This window comes from Vigna unguiculata, chromosome 8 (genome assembly GCF_037176805.1).
Source record: "Vigna unguiculata cultivar grain cowpea cultivar isolate G323 ecotype 2 chromosome 8, ASM3717680v1, whole genome shotgun sequence".
Taxonomy (NCBI): domain Eukaryota; kingdom Viridiplantae; phylum Streptophyta; class Magnoliopsida; order Fabales; family Fabaceae; genus Vigna; species Vigna unguiculata.
The window spans coordinates 27729777-27750817 of NC_140799.1; the positions used below are offsets into that span (position 1 = coordinate 27729777).

General features: G+C 37.9%; 1 pseudogene; it reads left to right on the forward strand.

Moving 5' to 3' along the window:
* The first annotated feature begins 266 nt into the window (after positions 1-266).
* LOC114195020 (uncharacterized) lies at positions 267-8188 on the forward strand (annotated as a pseudogene).
* The last annotated feature ends 12853 nt before the right edge of the window (positions 8189-21041 follow it).

A 21041-nucleotide genomic window follows, 5' to 3' on the forward strand; every position in this document is an offset into this window, starting at 1 on the left:
ATAGGTTTTATTTCTTTTTTTTGTTTAATGAATGTAGAAGACTTGTTAATGGTCGGGTTGTATCAGTTTCGTGTTAATTTCTATGATATATTTACCTTAACGTTCTCACAGCTTTAAAATTTCTGACTAGAATAAATGTTTTGCATTCATTTTATTTCTTTTCATTCTTCATAATTCATTTCATTTAACGAAATAATAGAGCAAAATCAAATACGACGGCAAAATTTCCACGACACCCTTATCGCACACGAGTTAACCACAGAAGCATGGAAGATTGGGAAGAAGCCCATGAAGCTGTGAAGGCTGACATTAACGAGCTGAAGGATCAAGTGGGCCAAATCCTAGAGGCTTTGAAGTCACTGAAGGCTTCAGGGGAGGCCTCATCCGCTAGGGTCGAGGAGAATGCTCATTCTTATGGTATGCCTCTAGGCACGTCAGTTCCGTTCCCAATGTACGGTCTGCCTTCGGGATACACTCCTCCAGTTGGAGAATATTCAGATGCAGAACAAACTTCTTTCTCTTTTCCTGCAGCTAACAACACACTATCGAACGGTACTCAAGGGTCGATGTTAGCTTCGACACCCGTGACAGGAACGGAGATGAATGAGACAGTCACATTCACAGGACCGAGGATGACTGTGGCGCCCCAGCCTCCGAAAACATTCATCGATGCAGATGCTGCGACTAAAGATGCACCACACGCTACAGTCCAAGCAATATCCACTGTTGTTGATGGGGCTAAAAGTAAGCTTGAAATTCTTGAGGAAAGGATTCGTGCCATTGAGGGTGGTGGAAGCTATGGGTTTGGTGATGTGGCGAGATTAAGCCCGGTTCCTGGTGTTATGATACCACACAAGTTTAAGGTCCCAGAATTTGAAAAGTATGACGGCACCACATGCCCTAAAAGCCATATGATAATGTACGGTAGAAAGATGGCTGCTTATGCCTATGATGAAAAATTGCTAATACATTGTTTCCAAGATAGTTTGGCTGGGGTAGCATTGAATTGGTATACACACTTGGAGCCATCTCGAGTTCATTCCTGGATGGATTTGGCCGACGCCTTTGTGAAACAGTATAAATACAACACAGATAGTGCGCCAAATAGATTGCAATTGCAAAACATGGCCAAGAAGGATACTGAGTCCTTCAAGGAATATGCACAACGGTGGAGAGAGTTGGCTGCTCAGGTGGAGCCACCTCTACTTGATAAGGAGATGGTGGCGACATTTGTAAACACGCTGCAATCACCATTTTATGAGCATGTGTTGGGGAATGTGTCTTCCAATTTCGCTGATATCATTATCATAGGGGAAAGAATAGAAATCGGGTTAAAAAGTGGAAAGATTGCATATGGCCCATTCGCGGCTGCAACTCCTAAGAAATCCAATTTTATTCCCGGAAAGAAGAAAGAAGCGGAAGTACAGGCAGCCTCAATGATGCCTATGTGGGAAAGTCGGGCTCCTACACATAATTATCGACCACACTTGAACCAACCTCCTTATGTGGCCAATGCAGTGTCTGTTCATCAAACACGACCTCAGCAGCAAGGGTTTTATCAACCGTCGAATCTTTATCAACCACAACATGCTCCAAATAATGCTTGGAAAACCGAACCTAACTCGAATTTCAACAAAAACGCGGGACAAAACGCTAATCTAAGGAGGAATCAAGAGAGGAACTTCGTTCATTTCACTCTTATTCCTATGTCATATACAGAATTGTTACCTCATCTCCTCCAAAAGCGTTTGGTGGCCATTTGTCCGATGAAGCCTGTGCAACCTCTGTTCCCCAAGAATTATGAACCAAATGCCAAGTGTGATTATCACGGAGGGGGAGTTGGTCATTCTGTTGAGAATTGTGTGTCCCTTAAACACAAGGTGGAAGCTTTAATTAACTCAGGATGGATAAAGTTCCACGAAGACAAGCCCAGTGTTGAGGCTAATCCCCTTTCTAGTCTTGGGAACCCTTCGACAAATGCCATTGAGGTTAAGAAACACTGCCTGGTGAGGGATGTGAGTGAAATCCGAAGCTCCAAGCGGTTTATTTTTAAGACACTATTGAAATTGGGTTTGTTAAAAGGGGAATATAACCTGAGTGAAAAGTGTGGATTCCATCCGAGTGCTAAACCTTCTATCGATGAATGCACCAAGTTCGAGGATGTTCTACAAAATCTTATAGACAGAAACTTTGTGCAAGTATGTCACGGACACATGGAGGATGAAGTATTTGCACAAGATGGTGCGGAACCCGGTGTGACTTTGCCAGAGCCATTAGTGATTCATTTCACTAGATCCACCTCTACCCCGACAATTCAAGAAAGGCAATCTATTATTATCCAAACACCCTCCCCAATTCCCTACAAAAGTGAGAAGACTGTCCCATGGAAATATGGTGCATACGTGTTGGGTGAGGAACAACGGGTAGGTGGTCAACCTATCAGTGGTGAGTCAGTGGTGAAAAATATATCAGGCATCGGTGGAATTACGAGGAGTGGTCGAATCTTTACGCCTCCAAACTTGATGAAAGATGGAGTTGGCAATAGTGAATCAGTGAATACCAAAAAGGCTAAGGAACTCTTGAAAGGGAAGACCATCCAAACCGACGAGGGTATAAGAAGAGACAATGGGAAAGAAGTATCTGATGAGGAGGCTTGTGAGTTCTTGAAGTTCATACAACAAAGCGAGTATAAAGTGGTCGAACAGTTGAATCGCTTGCCTGCTCGAATCTCGCTTTTAGAACTACTCATGCATTCAACCTCTCATAGAAAGTTGTTAATGAAGATACTCAATGGAGCGCATGTGGAGCAAAATATTTCTCTAGACAGTTTTGAGGGAATTGTTAACAATATCACTGCTAACAATTACCTCACGTTTACCGATGAGGAGATACCTACTGAAGGGAGGGGACACAACAAGGCCCTCCATATCTCTATAAAATGCTTGGATCATGTCATAACACGTGTATTAATCGACAATGGATCTTCCCTAAATGTAATGCCGAAAACAACATTGGGGAAGCTACCGTGTGAAGGTATTCACATGAAACCAAGTGCAATGATAGTGAGAGCTTTCGATGGGAGTAAAAGAGAAGTGATGGGAGAGGTAGAATTGCCAATCCAAATAGGGCCATGTGTCTTTCAAATAACTTTCCAAGTGATGGACATCCTTCCAGCATACAGCTGCTTGTTGGGTCGTCCTTGGATTCACTCAGCGGGCGTGGTACCTTCGACCTTGCACCAAAAGTTAAAATATGTCATGGGTGACAAATTAGTGATTGTTTCAGGGGAGGAAGACATTTTAGTGAGTGGGCCTTCATCTTCTCGCTATATTGAAGCAACGAAGGAAGCCTTCGAGACAGCCTTCCAATCTTTGGAAATTGTGGGAAATGCCTATGTGGAGCCCTTTCCAATGAACCCACACTTGTCGCGTACTTCCCTTATGACGGCCAAGTTCATGTTGAAAGAGGGATATGAGTACGGAAAGGGGCTAGGCAAGTACGAGCAAGGATTGATGTATCCTTTAGAAGTCACCGAGAAAAAGAATAAATACGGCCTTGGATACAAGCCTACTAGAGAGTGTAACATCCCTGGCTACCCCTCCTCGGGCCCTAGAGGCTGTCAGGTTACTACAGCCCGATGCACCCCAACCCCTCACCCTTCTCCGTCCATTCATACTGGGTGGGTTGTTGCCAGTGGGAATCGAACCCCCAACCTGACCTTTAACACCTCTGGCTCACCAGCAGATGCTACCAGTTGCGCTGCAGACGCACTCCTGCCTCCGCAAGCAAAGAGGTTTCAAAGATACCAGGCGACCAAGTGAAAGTGAACAGCCCCGAGCAAATCTTATAGAGAGCGTACCCGTTGTAGCCAAAAAAAAAAGAAATGAACACATCTATAGTTGTGGACAGTAAAAAAAAGAGGTTCTTCGAAGCTGTGCTAATGGTGGTCAAGGATAAGGTACTAGTTTCAGTGGGAGACATTCAGTCTGCATGAGAAATCTGGGAGACTCCACAGCGCAACTGGTAGCATCTGTTGGTGAGCCAGAGGTGTTAAAGGTCAGGTTGGGGGTTCGATTCCCACTGGCAACAACCCACCCAGTATGAATGGACGGAGAAGGGTGAGGGGTTGGGGTGCATCGGGCTATAGTAACCTGACAGCCTCTGGGCCCAGTATGAATGGACGGAGAAGGGTAGCCAGGGATGTTACAGAGAGGATAAGAGGAGGCTGGCGGAAGAAAGGAGAGAGCGCGGTGTGGCTCGAATCCAAGGAAAATAACTGGGATTAGGAAAGATTCGCATCTGCGACATCAAAGATAGCTTCCGCAGCGCGGGATGGATCAACTCTAGTCAGATAGCAGCTGTCAGAGATGAAAATGAACCTGAAAGCTCAATTTTTGTGCAGCCTTGTGCTCCAAACGCGCTACTCAACAATTGGGAGACTTTGGATCTACCCGTGATGTTTAATTTGGTTAAAATGTAATATTTTTAATTTATCCTATTGCTTTACCCGGAGCTTTAGGGTTCATGACTTAACGGGATGACACCTTTTTCCTTTTTGCTCAGCGTGATAATCAATTTGTGTTTGCTACCTTTGTTATCTTTGTTTGCATTTTTCACTGTTGTTTGTTTATTTATCTTTTTTTATAAACTCAAATAATGCAGATATGATAATGAATGTTTTGAAAATAACAATGTCGATATCCCTAATTTTGAGCACCCTGTCAATAATATGGAAGATGATTATGAAGGTGATTCGGAACCCTCCCCTAAACTAATTAGATTAGTGGAACAAGAATCTAGGGAAATAAAACCCCATCAAGAAGATGTTGAAGTGCTTGACCTAAGCGAGGGGGATGAAAAGAAAGAAGTGAAAATTGGCACGAGTATGAAGAAAGAAGTGAAAGAAGAATTGTGTGTGCTGCTAAAGGAGTTTAGGGATGTGTTCGCTTGGTCGTACAACGATATGCCTGGTTTAGATACTGATATAGTACAACATAAGCTTCCACTCAAATCGGAATGCCCTCCAGTCAGACAAAAGCTAAGAAGGATGAAACCAGAAATGTCATTAAAGATTAAAGAAGAAGTGCAAAAGCAATTTGACGCTGGATTTCTAGCTGTGGCAAAATACCCTCAATGGGTGGCAAATATTGTACCCGTGCCCAAGAAGGATGGGAAGGTTCGGATGTGCGTTGACTATCGAGATTTGAACCGGGCGAGCCCAAAAGACAACTTCCCATTACCGTACATTGATACATTAGTGGATAATACAGTCAAGTTCTCACTATTTTCGTTTATGGATGGCTTCTCGGGATATAATCAGATTAAGATGGCACCTGGAGATATGGAAAAGACCACGTTTATCACATTGTGGGGGACATTTTGCTATAAGGTGATGTCTTTCGGGCTTAAGAATGCTGGGACAACCTATCAAAGGGCCATGGTGGCACTTTTTCATGATATGATGCACAAAGAAATCGAGGTTTATGTAGATGACATGATCGCCAAGTCTGAGTCAGAAGAAGAACACATCCTCAACCTAAGGAAATTATTTGAGAGATTGAGGAAATTTAAACTTAAGCTAAACCCAGCTAAATGCACATTCGGTGTGAGATCTGGAAAGTTGTTGGGTTTTATTGTCAGTTAAAAGGGGATAGAAGTCGATCCCGACAAGATGCGTGCGATAATCGAAATGCCTGCTCCCAGTACAGAAAAGGAGGTACGGGGTTTCTTGGGCAGACTGAACTACATTGCTAGGTTCATCTCCCAGTTAACCACCACTTGTGAACCGATATTCAAGCTATTGCGTAAAAATCAGGTTGTTAAGTGGAATGAAGACTGTCAAACTGCTTTTGACAAAATTAAACAATATCTACAAGATCCTCTTGTGTTACGCCCACCCGAACCGGGGAAGCCACTCATTATGTATTTGACGGTACTCGATAAGTCAATGGGTTGTGTGTTGGGTCAACATGACAAAACTGGAAAAAGAGAGCATGCCATATACTACCTGAGCAAGAAGTTCACGGAATGTGAACAACGATACTCGTTTTTAGAGCGAACTTGTTGCGCATTGGCATGGGCTGCCCATCGTCTAAGACAATACATGTTGAGTCATTCTACCTGGTTGATATCCAAGACTGACGCTATCAAGTATATTTTTGAAAAGCCTGCTCTCACTGGAAGAATAGCCCGGTGGCAAATGCTATTGTCAGAATACGACATTGTGTATGTCACTCAGAAGTCCATCAAGGGTAGTGCTTTGGCTGAATATCTGGCCCAACAACCTGTTAACGATTATCGGTCGATGCAACCCGAATTTCCTGATGAGGACATCATGACCTTGTTTGAAGATGACCAAGAAGATGAGAACATAAAGAAATGGACGTTATTATTCGACGGGGCTTCTAACGTCATGGGACATGGTATAGGGGCAATACTAATATCTCCAGAAAACCAATACATTCCAATGACAGCAAGGTTGTGTTTTAATTGCACAAACAATATCGCTGAATATGAAGCATGCGCTATGGGCATCCAAGCCGCGATTGAGTCAAAAGCAAAATTTTTGAATGTATATGGAGATTCAACGTTGGTTATCCATCAACTAAGGGGAGAATGGGAAACTAGGGATCAGAAGTTGATTCCCTACAAAACTTATATCATGGAATTGGTGGAATATTTTGATTTCATTAAATTCCACCATATTCCGCGAGAGGATAACCAATTGGCAGATGCCTTAGCTACTTTATCATCGATGTTCAAGATTAATCAGGATGGGGTAATGCCGATGATCCAAATGAAGAGCCATGAAGGGCCAGCATATTGCCAATTCATCGAAGAAGAGTTAGACGGTAAGCCTTGGTATTTTGATATTAAACGGTATATAAAAACCAGAGAATACCCTGAAGAAGCATCTGAGAATGATAAAAGGACACTGATAAGGTTGGCTGCAAATTTTATCCTGAGTGGGGATGTGTTGTACAAGAGAAATCATGATATGGTTCTCCTTCAATGCGTGGATGCCAAAGAGGCCGAGTCAATATTGGAGGAAGTTCATGAAGGAACTTTTGGCACACACATGAATGGACACTCGATGGCTAGGAAGATCTTGAGGGCTGGTTACTTTTGGTTGACTATGGAGAATGATTGTTGTACACACGTGAGAAAGTGCGAGAAATGTCAAAAATATGCAGATAATATTAATGCGGCACCCACTACTTTAAACTTAATGTCTACCCCATGGTCGTTTTCAATGTGGAGGATAGATGTCATCGGGGCTATAGAGCCAAAAGCCTCAAACGGACATCGCTTCATTCTAGTTGCAATTGATTATTTCACTAAATAGGTGGAAGCTGCTTCCTACGCTAGTGTGACTAGGAAGGTTGTGACTAAATTCATAAAAAGAGAGTTAATTTGTAGGTACGGGTTGCCTAGCAAGATAATCACTGATAATGCCACCAATCTGAACAATCAAATGATGGCCGAATTGTGTGAAGGATTTAAAATTCAACATCATAATTCTTTTCCTTATCGTCCAAAGATGAATGGGGCAGTCGAGGCTGCTAATAAGAATATCAAGAAGATTGTACAGAAAATGGTGGTCACGTATAAAGACTGGCATGAGATGCTTCCCTTTGCTTTGCATGGGTATCGCACCTCAGTACGTACATCAACTGGGGTAACACCTTTTTCTCTGGTGTACGGAATGGAGGCAGTACTACCCTTCGAAGTAGAAATCCCATCCCTACGAGTGTTAATGGAGACCCAGTTGGAAGATGCAGAATGGGTTCAGGCCCGATTTGACCAGCTTAATCTCATCGAGGAAAAAAGGCTAGCAGCAGTGTGTCATGGACAGTTATACCAAAGAAGGATGAAAAAGGCGTTCGACAAGAGGGTGCGCCCTAAAGAGTTTCATGAAGGCGAGCTAGTCTTGAAAAAGATCTTACCTATACAAAAGGATCATAGGGGCAAGTGGACTCCAAATTATGAAGGCCCGTATGTGGTGAAGAAAGCATTTTCTGGTGGGGCACTAATTCTCACAAGGATGGATGGAGAGGAGTTACCGTTACCGGTCAATTCTGATGCGGTCAAAAAGTTTTATACATGATGATTCCTTGATAGGAAGTGCTACTAGGGGATATTGACATTGTCTCCAAATTTTGTTGTATTCTGCTTTGTTTTTCATTCAATAAACACCATTTGGTTCTCTCCATAAATTTATAGCAATGAATGTCACACTGAGTTTGTAAAGAGAATAATAAACAAAAAAGAAGGGAATAAAAGTATGTGCATACCAACGAGGCATCAGGGTACATTCACTAAGAGCATACTCATTTTTGGAGGGTGTCGTGGAAAAAAAATTAGTAAATAAAAAGGCAAAAAAATAAAGCTTCCTATAAATTTTATTCATGCATCCATGCATTTACGCATCCTCACTGCATTACATCATTTGCCTAAAGATTGAATCTTGCCGGCTAAGCATTCAAGCAGTGTTTACTGACACATCAAAATCAAACCTCGGGTTCTCCCTTCATATATAGACATTCTACCCTTAGTTTTCTTATGTTTACATCAAGGCCCTCTCCGATGGAATGGTCATTGATTTCCTTGTTTACATCAAGGCCCTCTCCGATGGAATGGTCATTGATTTTCTTGTTTACATCAAGGCCCTCTCCGATGGAATGGTCATTGTTTTTCTTATGTTTCGCATCAAGGCCCTCTCCGATGGAATGGTCATTTGTTTCCTTCTTCACATCAAGGCCCTCTCCGATGGAATGGTCATTGATTTCTTTGTCACAACAGGATCCTCTCCTTCAGAATGGTCGAGTTTGTTTTCTTCTTTGGATCATGACCCTTTTCTTTGATTCGGTCATTGTATATGCTTGATTTGTTTTTCCTCTTTTCCTTTGAAACCCAAACGAAATTAGTGTTTTTATCTTTACTCATCTTTTACTTTGATAACCTATGAAAGTTAATATTTCATACTATCAAGTAAAATCTAAGTAAAGAGGGGCAGCTGTCAACACCCAATTTCGTCCGGATAATAATGATAAAAATAATAATTAATTAATTAATTAAAGTTCAATTGAGAAGAATAAATAAGTAAATAATTAAGAAAAGAAAATAAAAAATATGTTTTAGTTTGAGGAAAACTAATTATCTATTTATTTTATTTTTGTTTTATTTATTTATTTGTTTATTTGGGCTTATTATTTTGATTATTACATTATTTTCCTTTATATTATTACAGCTCCATTTTTGTTTTACGTCTCTCATTCTATTTTAATAAAAAATTAAAAAATTAAAAAAAAACAAAACAAAACAAAAAAAAAAGAAAAGGAAAAAGGGGAATGAAGGAGGTAACGTGAGGTCTCTCTATTGTCAGACCCATGCATGCTATGCTATTATGGTTTTGTATTGGGAAGGGCCTGTAGCATTGTCATGATGGCTGAAGGAGCAGGAAGCAACATCTGCTCTCAGCCTTGTCCCAAATTTCGAAATTGGAAGGTGCAGAGGGTTACATAATAAGAAGGGGAAGATTCATGAGAGGGGGGTCCTTTTTTTTTTTACGACAGAGAGGGGTTTGGGCACTAGAAATCAGAGAGAGGGGAAAAAGAGAAAATTGAAAAACGGAAGCAAAGCTTTTAAGGCATTAAGTTTTATTTTCACGGTAAGTGTTCTTAACTCCTCCTTAGCTTATGTTACCGTGACTTGATATTGTCGTTGATATTCATGGATGTGTGAATTGGAGCTTGTGTTAACGTTTTGATATTGATGTTCATGAATGTATGGATGAAAGATGATTTGAAATGAGCATAGTTACATCTGTTATTTATTTTGTTTATTCCCATCGCGTGTGTACAGTGAAGAACAAAGTACAATTTTTATTTTTATTTTTTTATTTTTATTTTTCTTTTTTTTATCTGTCATTGTTACGATATGTTCTTGTTTCGATTATGCTATTGTCTGGGTGTTACTGTTGCTCGAATGAGTGCTGGAAAATAACCTCATCCTTAACCATTCACCGCCATAATCATTATCTCCTTTCCTGCCACATAACACGAATTTTATCTCCTTTCCGGCCCTCACTCCTTTTCTTTTCTTTCCATCATCCTGTTGCATAAAAGCAAAATCATTCATAATTTTAATCCAGTATCCCGCCCATCAATCTTCATTATTATCTTCGATCATCTTCCTATTCCCTCATTTCGTCACCTGCATAAAAAACCAAAAATAAAAAAAAATAGGTACGAAACTCAGAACGCACGCACACACAGATCAAGTTTTATCCCACAAATCTTCATCCTAGTTTGGCACCACTTGAGACCCCTCACCATTTTTTCACCCCCATCGAAAATCCACCCTCTGTTAACCTTTCCCCGAATCACATCCATACCACTTCAACATCATAGCACCTGCAAATAGAATTCACAAGCAAACAACCACAATCACGCATATTCGTCATCATTTGAACCTGCAGTCTCCGTTCACACTGAACCGAAACCCCAATTCCAATCCCAAACAGCACACAAACTCTCACATTTCTCATCATCAACCTAGCACAAGTCGAAACAGAAAACCAAGAGAAGAGAACCCCCGCCGGCGACCTCGCCACCGGCGAATTGAAGCTCGTCGACGGCGGAGTGTGGCCGCGTGGCATTCTCGAACCTGGTCGCGTGCGGTCGCGAGAATGGAGGAGGGATGGTCGCGTGGTGACGAGCCGCAGAGTCCTCGCGCGCCAGCGGCGTCGCGATTCCCTCGACGGTGACGGCGGGACCGGTGACGACCTTAAGGTGGCTGAACCCGCTGACGACGGTCTCCAGCAGGCGAGTCCTCGAAGCCATGAAGGGGATGAGTGCAGCCCCTGTCTCGCGCGCGTTGGAGAAGAAAGAAGAAGGAGATGCGTGGTCACCGGTGTTTTTTTGGTGGTGGACGGCGTCGTCACCGACGTCCCTGGTGCGGCGAGGCAGAGATGGAAGTGGTGTGTTGGTGGTAGGTGAACAGTGACGAGTCTTGGTGTCGAGGGAGAAATAAGGCTTGCCTCTTGTTTCTTTGAACACTTAGGTTTAGGTCATTTGGTTCCATATGCCACACGTTTTTTCATAGCGCACCCCGCCTTGTTTTTTTTTATCTCTGCACCTCCATGTTCATCATTTCTTCTCTTGGTGCACCACCATTTTAATATTCTCGCTCTCTTGCATTTTGAGTCTGATCATGTTTGCTTCCTTCCCGCACCTCCATTCTCTTTATCCTTGCGCATCCCCCCTATTTTTTTAATTGCAGCCCTTGCTTCACTATGCACACACCTCCCAATATTTGCTGACGGCACCACCATGTTTACTGACACCACTCCCCTTGCATGCTTTATAGTATTTTTGGGCTTGTTTTATATTTACCTTTTACACTATCATTTTTATTGTACACACCCAATTTACTCCATGTACCTCTCTCTAATCACTCATGTACTCTCATATTTTATTTTTTACTTTTATCCTTCTGAAACAATTTCATCCTTTATTTATTTATCTTTTTTATTATTCTTTTTTTTAACTTATTTATTTAAAAAAAACAAATATTTTTGAAAATTATCAAAATTACAAGAATAGGAAAACCTAAAAAAATTTCTCTTTAGCTTTATTGTGTCTGTCCAGTCGTTCGCACCGTGTGACACTGTTTTTTTAAAAAAAAATACAAAAAAAATAATTTTCTTTCTCTTTTAGTGTCTGTCCGACCGTCCACGTCGTATGACACGTATTTTCAATTAATTCAAAAATACTAAAAAAAATACAAAATTTTCAAAATACAAAAATATCAACATTTTCAAGCAAAAAGTATTTTTATAGAACTACATGATCCTTGATTCTCCACCGTGAGATACGTAGGAGCAAGGCCAGTCCTTGTCAAGTTCACCTCCAAAAAATCAAATCTTTTTTTTCTCAAATATTTTTTTCTTCAAATATCTTTTAAAGAACTACGTAACCCTGATTTCTCACTTTAAATGAGAATACGTAGGACCAAGGTCAATCCTTGTCGGGCCCAAAAAAATTTAAAAAAATATTTTGTTTCCTTTAGCATTTTTGCCTTATTATTTTTGGGGAAAATTAATATTTTGAAAACCACATCAACTTTGCATTTTTAATTAAAGGTACCGCCCTCAGGCGGGCGCGGTAGGGTGCTAACACCTTCCCTACGCGTAACCGACTCCCGAATCCAAAATCTAGTTTTTCGCAGACTTGTTTTATTTTTATGGTTTTCCATAGTTTTCCAGAATAACTATGGTGGCGACTCCAAATCTCTTTTTTAAACCCATTTTCTTTTTTCGGTTCACCTCCCCGTCGCGATTCCGGTTACGACACGTGGCATGCAATTTTTAAGAGGTTTGAATGACCAATATGGTAATATCAAATCGCATGTCTTGTTAATGGATCCTTTACCACCTATCTCGAAAGTATTTTCCTATGTGTTACAGTAAGAAAGAGAATTGTTTGGAAATAATGTGATTGACACTCAAGAGAATAAGGTTGTAGTTGCTACTGATGCCTCTGCATCAACATGTTCTTTTTTGCAGAAAAAGTAGTCATGTTGAATTTGTTTGCTACAAGAAAAATGGGTTTCCAAACAATAAAGGAGGAAAACGGGTTTACACTCATTGTGGCAGAAATGGTCACACTGTAGAAGTATGTTATAGAAAGCATGGATTCCCACCCACTGGTCATAAAACTTTTAGTGCCAAGACCAAAGCCAACGACTTTAAGACTGATGAGGATAAAAAGAAAGTAAGGTTTACACAACAGCAATATCAAGCTTTGTGGCTTTGATCAAATATAGGGGTGAATCTGATACCACTCATAAGACAAATCACATCAGTAGCATCTCTTCTAATGTTGTTGAGCAAGGTAATATCTTTACTTGTTGTAGCTTCTTTCATGATAAAGAAAAGTAGATTCTAGATTCAGGGGCCACAAATCACGTTACCATGAACCTTGAAAGCTTTGTTTCATATAAAGAGATTAATCATGTCAAAGTAAATATGCCTAATGGTGTATGTGTTAATGCAACTCACAAAGGAAATATTGCATCAAATAATGGTATTTTACTGCATAATGTTCTCTTTATACTAGATTTTAATTATAACTTGATATCCATTTCTAAGCTAATAACAAATTCTCATATACATGTCATTTTCACTAATTTAGGTGCTTTATTCAGGACCAAGTGAGAAAAAAGATGATTGGTTCAGTTAGCTTTCAAGAAGGATTATACATCTTATCTGATTCCAGAAATCTATAAACTCTACTTGTAGTAATGTATGGCACACAAGGCTTGGCCATTTATCTGACAAAAGGTTACATATCTTGAAAAGCAAACATGAATGTATAGAAACTAGAAATGAACATTGTGATGTATGCCATTTGGCAAAACAGAAAAAGCTTTCTTTTCCCAATAGTATATCTCATATTGATAAATGCTTCAATCTTATTCATGTTGACATATGGGGTCCTGCACCAACTCCATCCATGCATGGTCATGAAATTAAAATGAATGAGTTCTTTAGTTCTAAGGGCATTATACACCAAACTAGTTGTGTAGAGACTCCCGAGCAAAATGGGATTGCCGAAAGAAAACATCTACACTTGTTAAATTTAACTAGAGCTTTAATTTTTCAGTCTAAAGTTTCGACTCAATTATGGTCTTATGCTCTCACTCATGTCGCTTTCCTGATTAGTATAACTCTCACTCCTTTCCTTCAAAATTCTACCCTATATGAAAAGTTACATGGTGATTCTTTCAATTTCAAAAATCTTAGAGTTGTTGGATGTTTGTGCTATATGCAAACCACCTATGCTAAACGTTCAAACTTTGACCCCCGTGCCAAACCTGGAATTTTTTCTTGGGTTCCCTTCTAACACAAAGAGGTACATCGTGTTTGATTTAACGCATCATGATATCAAGGTTTCTCGCAATCTCTTGTTCTATGAAGATATTTTTCCTAGCTGCATTAATATTGATAGTTCTACTATTAACAATGCTGATATATGTTTTCCTATTAACCAATCACATAACTCTGCTTTTGATCAATGTGATAATGAATCTTGTGAAGTTATTTCTAGTAATGATACCAGTGAACAAGTTAATAATTCAGCTCAGTCTAAAATAAGTGAAAAAGTTCATGATTCTGAACAGTCTAGTGATATTGATATTGCTCCTAGAAGATCTAATAGAACTAAAAATGTTCCTGTATATTTGAAAGATTATCACACTGATTTAGCTTGTGTCAAAACCTCTAAATACCCCATTCAGTCGTATGTTTCCTTATCTAGATTGTCTACTCATTTTCAACAGGCCACCCTTAGCATTGATATTCACAATGAGCCAAAATCTTTTAAAGAGGATATTCAAGACCCTAGATGGAAAGCTGCCATGGATGTAGAACAAAATGCTCTTGAACAAAACAAGACATGGACTTTGGTCACACTTCTTGCCAATTGCTCTACTATAGGCTGCAAATGGGTCTACAAATTAAAGCATAAGGTTGATGGGTCTATAAAAAGGTATAAGCCATGCTTGGTTGCAAAGGAGTTTACTCAACTTGAAGGAATGGACTTCCATGACACATTTGCACCTGTAGCCAAACTCACAATAGTGTAGATGATCCTTGTTGTGGTTGTTGTTAAAGACTGGCAACTAATTCAACTTGATGTCAACAATGCATTTTTGCATGGTGAGTTAAATGAGACTATATATATGGATTTATCTCCTGGAATGGCAAAAACAACACCTCAGCAAGTATGTCTCCTCACAAATCTCTTCATGGTTTACGACAAGCCAGCTGTAAGTGGTATGCTCAATTGTCTTCTTTTCTCTTTACCCATGACTTTAAACAATCTTCTGCGGATCACTCTTTATTCATTCATAGAAGTCAAGTTAAAATCACTCTTTTCTTGGTATATGTAGATGACATAATTGTCACTGGAAGTAATATAGCAAACATTCATCATATAACATCCTTGCTTAACCAACGTTTTAAACTCAAAAATCTGGGAAATCTAAATTATTTTCTGGGCTTTGAGATTACCCGAAGTAATAAGGGAATAATTATTTCTTAAAGATAATATACTATTGATTTGTTGTCTAAAATTGGCATGCTGAATTGCTCTCCTATAAGCACACATATGAATTTTTCTATCAAGTTCCATGAAGATATTGAGCTCCTTCCTGACCCAACAACATAGTGTAGACTCATTGGAAAGCTCATCTATTTGACCAACACAAGGCCTAGCATCACCTATGTCATCAATCATCTTAGTTAATATGTTTCTGCACCAACTAAAGATCATCATCAAGCTATGTTCAGATTTTCCACTACCTAAAAGGTTCAATTGGGCAAGGAATTTTTCTTGATGCAAAAAGTGATATTCACCTCAAATCCTACAGTGATTCAAACTGGGCTGGATGCACCAACACACGAAGATAATAGGGCACTTAGTTTATCTCGGCAACACGTTTATCACATGGAAATAAATAAATAAAAAAGCAGGCGACCATTTCCAGGAGTTCTTTTAAAGCTGAGTATCGGGCCTTAGCACAAACTGTGTGTGAAATTCAGTGGCTGGCTCATATGATGCATGATTTGAATATCACCATGGCAGAACCTACAACTATCTACTGTGACAATACTTCTGCCATCAAAATCGCAAACAACCACATGTTCCATGAGCGTACTAAGCACATAGAAATAGATTGCCACACTATAAGGGAGAATATTCAACAAGGCTTGGTTAAACTACTCCTTGTTAGAACCAACCATCATCTTGTCGATATTATGACAAAGGCTCTATCCCATAGGATCTTCACGCAACTCAACTCCAAGCTTGGCAATTTCAATATATATTTCCAGCTTGCGGGGGTCTTAGAATCCTGAATTTCTCTATATTTTTCATTGTATATAAGGGACTTCGTTCCTTCTGTAATGCTAAGTTTTTCAGACTCTTTCCTTACACAGAATAAAGGCTTTTCTCTTTTGTTCTTCTCTGCTTCCATTCTCTCTTATTAAGTTTACTTTCTCGCTTCCTTTCGTAAGCACCTTGCTACCTTTAACTTCTTATGTCTCCACCATAGAAGATCATGATGCCTAATAATCAACGTCTCTTAATGCTTCATTAGCTTTTCTGGGAGTGAAATATAGCAAGGTATGTAATCTCTTATAGACTTTCTTTAGAATTCAAAATGTGTGCTACCATTTCTTTTAATAACATCCTTTTATGAATTTTATCAAATCTTAACGAAATAAAGATGTAATTTTCACGTATCTTATGGCTCCTATAAATGATTCACTAATCATATTGAATTCCGTAAAAAGAAAATCTCTTCTGAGGAAAAAAAAACACCCTTAACAAACTTTAGTATTTTAACCATTGCAGACTTTCGTTAATAAGATTTTATTGTATATTATTAAAATTAACTATTATTATTATATACAAAATTTATAAAATTTATGTAATATATTTTAATTAGAATAATAAAAAAATAATAACAAATTATGATAAATTTTGTAACATCCCAATTTCAACAGCTTAAAACTAATAAAAATAGGGAGATTCATCATAGTTCTAAAACAGATAATCCAGTGTACACAATATATTAATACAGTTTTACAAAAGATATGACTATAAAAATATATCACTTATACACTTAAACTAAACTAATAAACTCTATACTACTGACCACTGCTAAAGCTCCCACTGGAAACCTCCTCTTCAACACTAAAACGATGGCTCTTCATTCTCCAGAAGTGCCTTTGACACTGCATCCACATCTGCTCCCACCGAATAGGTGATCATCGCAAAAGGAAACATACAACACAAGACAGGAACACAAAAAGCAAGGGTAAGCTAATCTGATTAAGGAATCATGTAGTTCAATTATAAACAGAAACCATGCAATCTTTCTCATTATCACCAGAATCATATAGACCACCAAAACACATTTACATGACTCTAGACTCAATATCCGGATTATGTAAGCGACATCGGATCTCTTGGTGGCTTGCACCTGCGACGGTTCCCAAACTCTGCAGAGTTTGGACACAAGGGGTTATCACCCAACCACTCCCAAGGTAAGTCCCATCACCTCTATGGCGGATCGGGTCCATAGACCAGGACCTCCTGCTACTCCCCCCGACGTAATTCATCATACTCTACATGAGTCTTAATGGTTACTAGGAGCGTCAGGATACCAACCAAAACTGAGTCCTTATGTCCTTACATACACTAAAACATTCCTCTTAGAATTTCCCTTGAAATCCTAGTTCAACCACTTCTTCTCATATTCCAACTTCATGCAATTTCACCACACATATTACCAGTCATAACAATTCATGCATATCATAACTAAGTTCATATTTTAACATTCAAACATAGCTTCATCCATTAGAAACAAAGAAATAACACTCAACTGCAGGGGTTCTCGCCCAAGCTAGAAGGTCTCGCCTAGGCAAAAAGGCTCTCTCGCTTAGGCGAGTCATTCTCGCCTGAGCGAGGCTCAAAACAGAGAACAACCCAAACTCTAGGCGAATTCTCGCTCAGGCTAAGTTGTCTCGCTTAGACGAGAGTGACTCTCGCTCAAGCGAAACTGGCTCGCTTAGGCGAGATCTCGCGCAGAAACAGGGGATGAGTTTCTGGTGTTTTCGCTCAGGCGAGAGCTGCTCGCTTAGGCGAAAATACCAGATTTCCAATCTATTCTCACATGCAACAGCAAAGAAATCTAGCACAATCCAAGCATACACTCAATTACGCAATTCAAGCACTCATACAACAATCAATCATGCAATTCAAAGTCATCAGAATGATTTCTAGATGAAATTCAAGTAAAACAGTTAGCTTCCCTTACCTGTTATCATGTTTAGACAACTTTATAAACGTCAACGCCTTAAAAATGTCAACACCTCTAACTCCACAGGATGCTCTATCTACACATAGAAACATCACAAGAACGATCAGGACATACCGTTATGATCACTGATCAGTAGAGACTCATACTGATGATTAAAATGTCACATGCAAGCGAAAGAGGGCTTGCATGCAACAGAAAACAGAAAAAGACTAAAAAAAGAGTGGAAACTCAACTTATACGAACGGAGAAACTGATCGGTCCAATTTGAAAAGCTCGTCGAGAGGATCAATCCTACGGTCTCGGTTCTTCAATCAGACGACCAGAGAGACAGAACCTCTAGAGAGAAGTCAGAGAACTCTAGAAAAGTGGTTTCTAGAGAGATTGTGTGTTTTAAAATAATGAATCTCGTTTATAACAATTCTATTTATACTAAAACCTTTTAATATTAAAATAATCGAGTCTCACTATTTTTAAACCACTATCACTTTTAAAACGCCATTTTCTAGGGTCTTACAAATTTGGTTATAATTATAGTTAAAACTTATAATTATATAAATTACCTTTAAATATTTTTGTGTAGAATTATTTTATATAAAAATATATGAAATTAATTTTGACAAAGAGAAAAATAAAAAAGAAATAACAATAATCATATCTTATTTGTGTTATTTAAAGCTATATATTGTTATATATTGTTGTACAACAATATTGTCAAAGTTACTGATTAATTATTTACCAATAGCTTAATTATTTACCAATTTTTCTAAAAAAAAGAATGGTCAAGTGAAGATTTCATAACTACACGCGCGTGTAGAAATAAATTTTGTGATAAGGAGAAAATAAAATAAATTTATTTAGGAAAATAATTTTTTGACTACTATATTTTGACAACTTTTTCTTACAATTTTCGGTGTCATCTTCTAAGTGGTTTTTCATTTTTTCATTTTTTCATTCTCAATATTTCAAAACCACTTAAGAGATGTCATCTCATGTAATAAGAGAAAATTGTTAAAATTTAGTAGTCAAAATAGTATTCTCCATTTATTTATAGTATTAATCTATGAAATTTTATTGACTTAATGACAGGTTTAAATATGATATTTTATTTCTTTTGAGAAATGATTAGTTCGATGGATGCTTATTATAAAAGATATTTTTTTATCCGCGCTTATTATAAAAGAATAATAAAAAGGGAAAAACTAGGAAGAGTTTTTCTTAATTTTTATAACTTTTAAACTTACAAGTCATGCTATCGACTACTGTTATATCAAACTATATAACTGATTCATACCATATGTTATATACCTAATCATTTCATCTAAGAAAATTCAAATTATATGGTATTAATCAGTTTTAAACTACGAATTACAAAAATATTTTTAACTAAGAAAAAATTACATATAAGAATATGATGCCATAGAATTTGAATAAATCATGTAATAGTCTTTTGAAATTCATTTTTTAAGAACCAAATTATTTAGTTTAGAGATTTGATTTGATCTTTTTATTAAAAACCAAACTATAATATGTTAAACCAATGTAACAGTGTTTTAACACAAGGATAGAAAACAGAGAAAAAGACCAAACTTAGGAGACAATGGTGGAATAATAAAACTGAATCACTTCTCAGCATTTCAAATGAATGCTAATTAGTTGAGAGATTAAAATTTACAAAAATATTTTAAAAATGAAATTTACTTATTTTCCGCTTGAATAAGTGATTACTCCTGCATAGAAATTTTTAATAAACAGAGTAAATATGATATGATTTTCCCCAAGTAAATTTTTACTTCTGAAAAATTATGTACATAATTATTTCAAAATTATTTAAAATTAAAATTTAAAACAAGAAACACTAAGAAATACCGCTTAAGAGTAGGTATATATGTTGTTGACAAGATGTATTTCTGGATTTGCAGTCTTCTTGACAACAATAACTTTACAGGATATCTTCCTTCTGAGCTTTCTGGTATGCCAAGCCCTGATGTTCTGTATGATTTATGATCTATTAGATTATGTATGCATGTCTTTAAGCACATCTTGTTTCATTTTGTTTTGGATGAACATTAGGCTCTTAGATGAAACAATTGAAAATTTCAAGGACTTATTTAGGTTTTCTTTTCGGTTTCAGGAACCAAAATGATGATTTACTCTAGTTAAATACATGTTTCAATTAAAAATATCTTTTGGAGCTAAGAGCAACAAAAAAGACTTCCTGAGTGAGGAGATCCAATTTATTGTTTTGATTACAAATCAGTATTAAGAGTGAAATTCTAGATTTATATAGTAAAATACGTTGCGAAGGCTTTGCTGAAGGTGCCATATAGCATGATTTGTTCCATACTTGATAGTATTTAAAGGTTGTGAAAGGAATTGTTGATGGGATAGAGAAAATGTAGAGATAGTAGAATGTGGAAGTAGTAGTTGGAAAAATGTATTTTGTACTTGAAAGTAGTTGTATTAGATGTTGTGTTAGTTGTTGTCTTACAAATGGTATTGTACATGGATATTTATAGACCAATAGATTATTCTAGAAATCCCTATAGAACCTTTGTAGATAGTTTTACATTTTTCTACCTATGCAGAATGTTCTTAACTTTTCCTCCTATCTTAGGCTTTTCTACAATATTCTAGAGGTTTCATGACATTTCAATAACTCTATCTTAGACTTTTCTATATTGTTCTAGAATTTGCATTATACTTTAATACTCCTCCTTGATGCAAATTCGGTAACTCCAAACATAGTGCGTAGTAGTTCAAATCTTGGTTTTGGTAACGCCTTTATGAAAATATATGCAATTTGATCTTCTGTTGGGCAGTACTTGAGTCGAATCTTCATATTTGTCTCCAGTTCTCTGATGAAGTGATATTTAGTTGCTATATGTTTTGTTCTACTATGATGCACTGGTTCTTTTTCATTGCAATAGTTGATTTATTGTCATTTTAATCATAGTAGGCCCACTTTGTTTTTCTCCCATATCTTTGAGTATCCTTTGAAGCCATATAGCTTGACTCGTTGCTTCAGTAGTTGCCACGTATTCTGCTGCAACAGTTGATTGTGCAACTATAACTTGCTTCTTTTTAATGCCCAATAAAATATTCCCGATCTAAGTGAGAAAGCATAGCATGATGTGCTCTTCATGTCATCC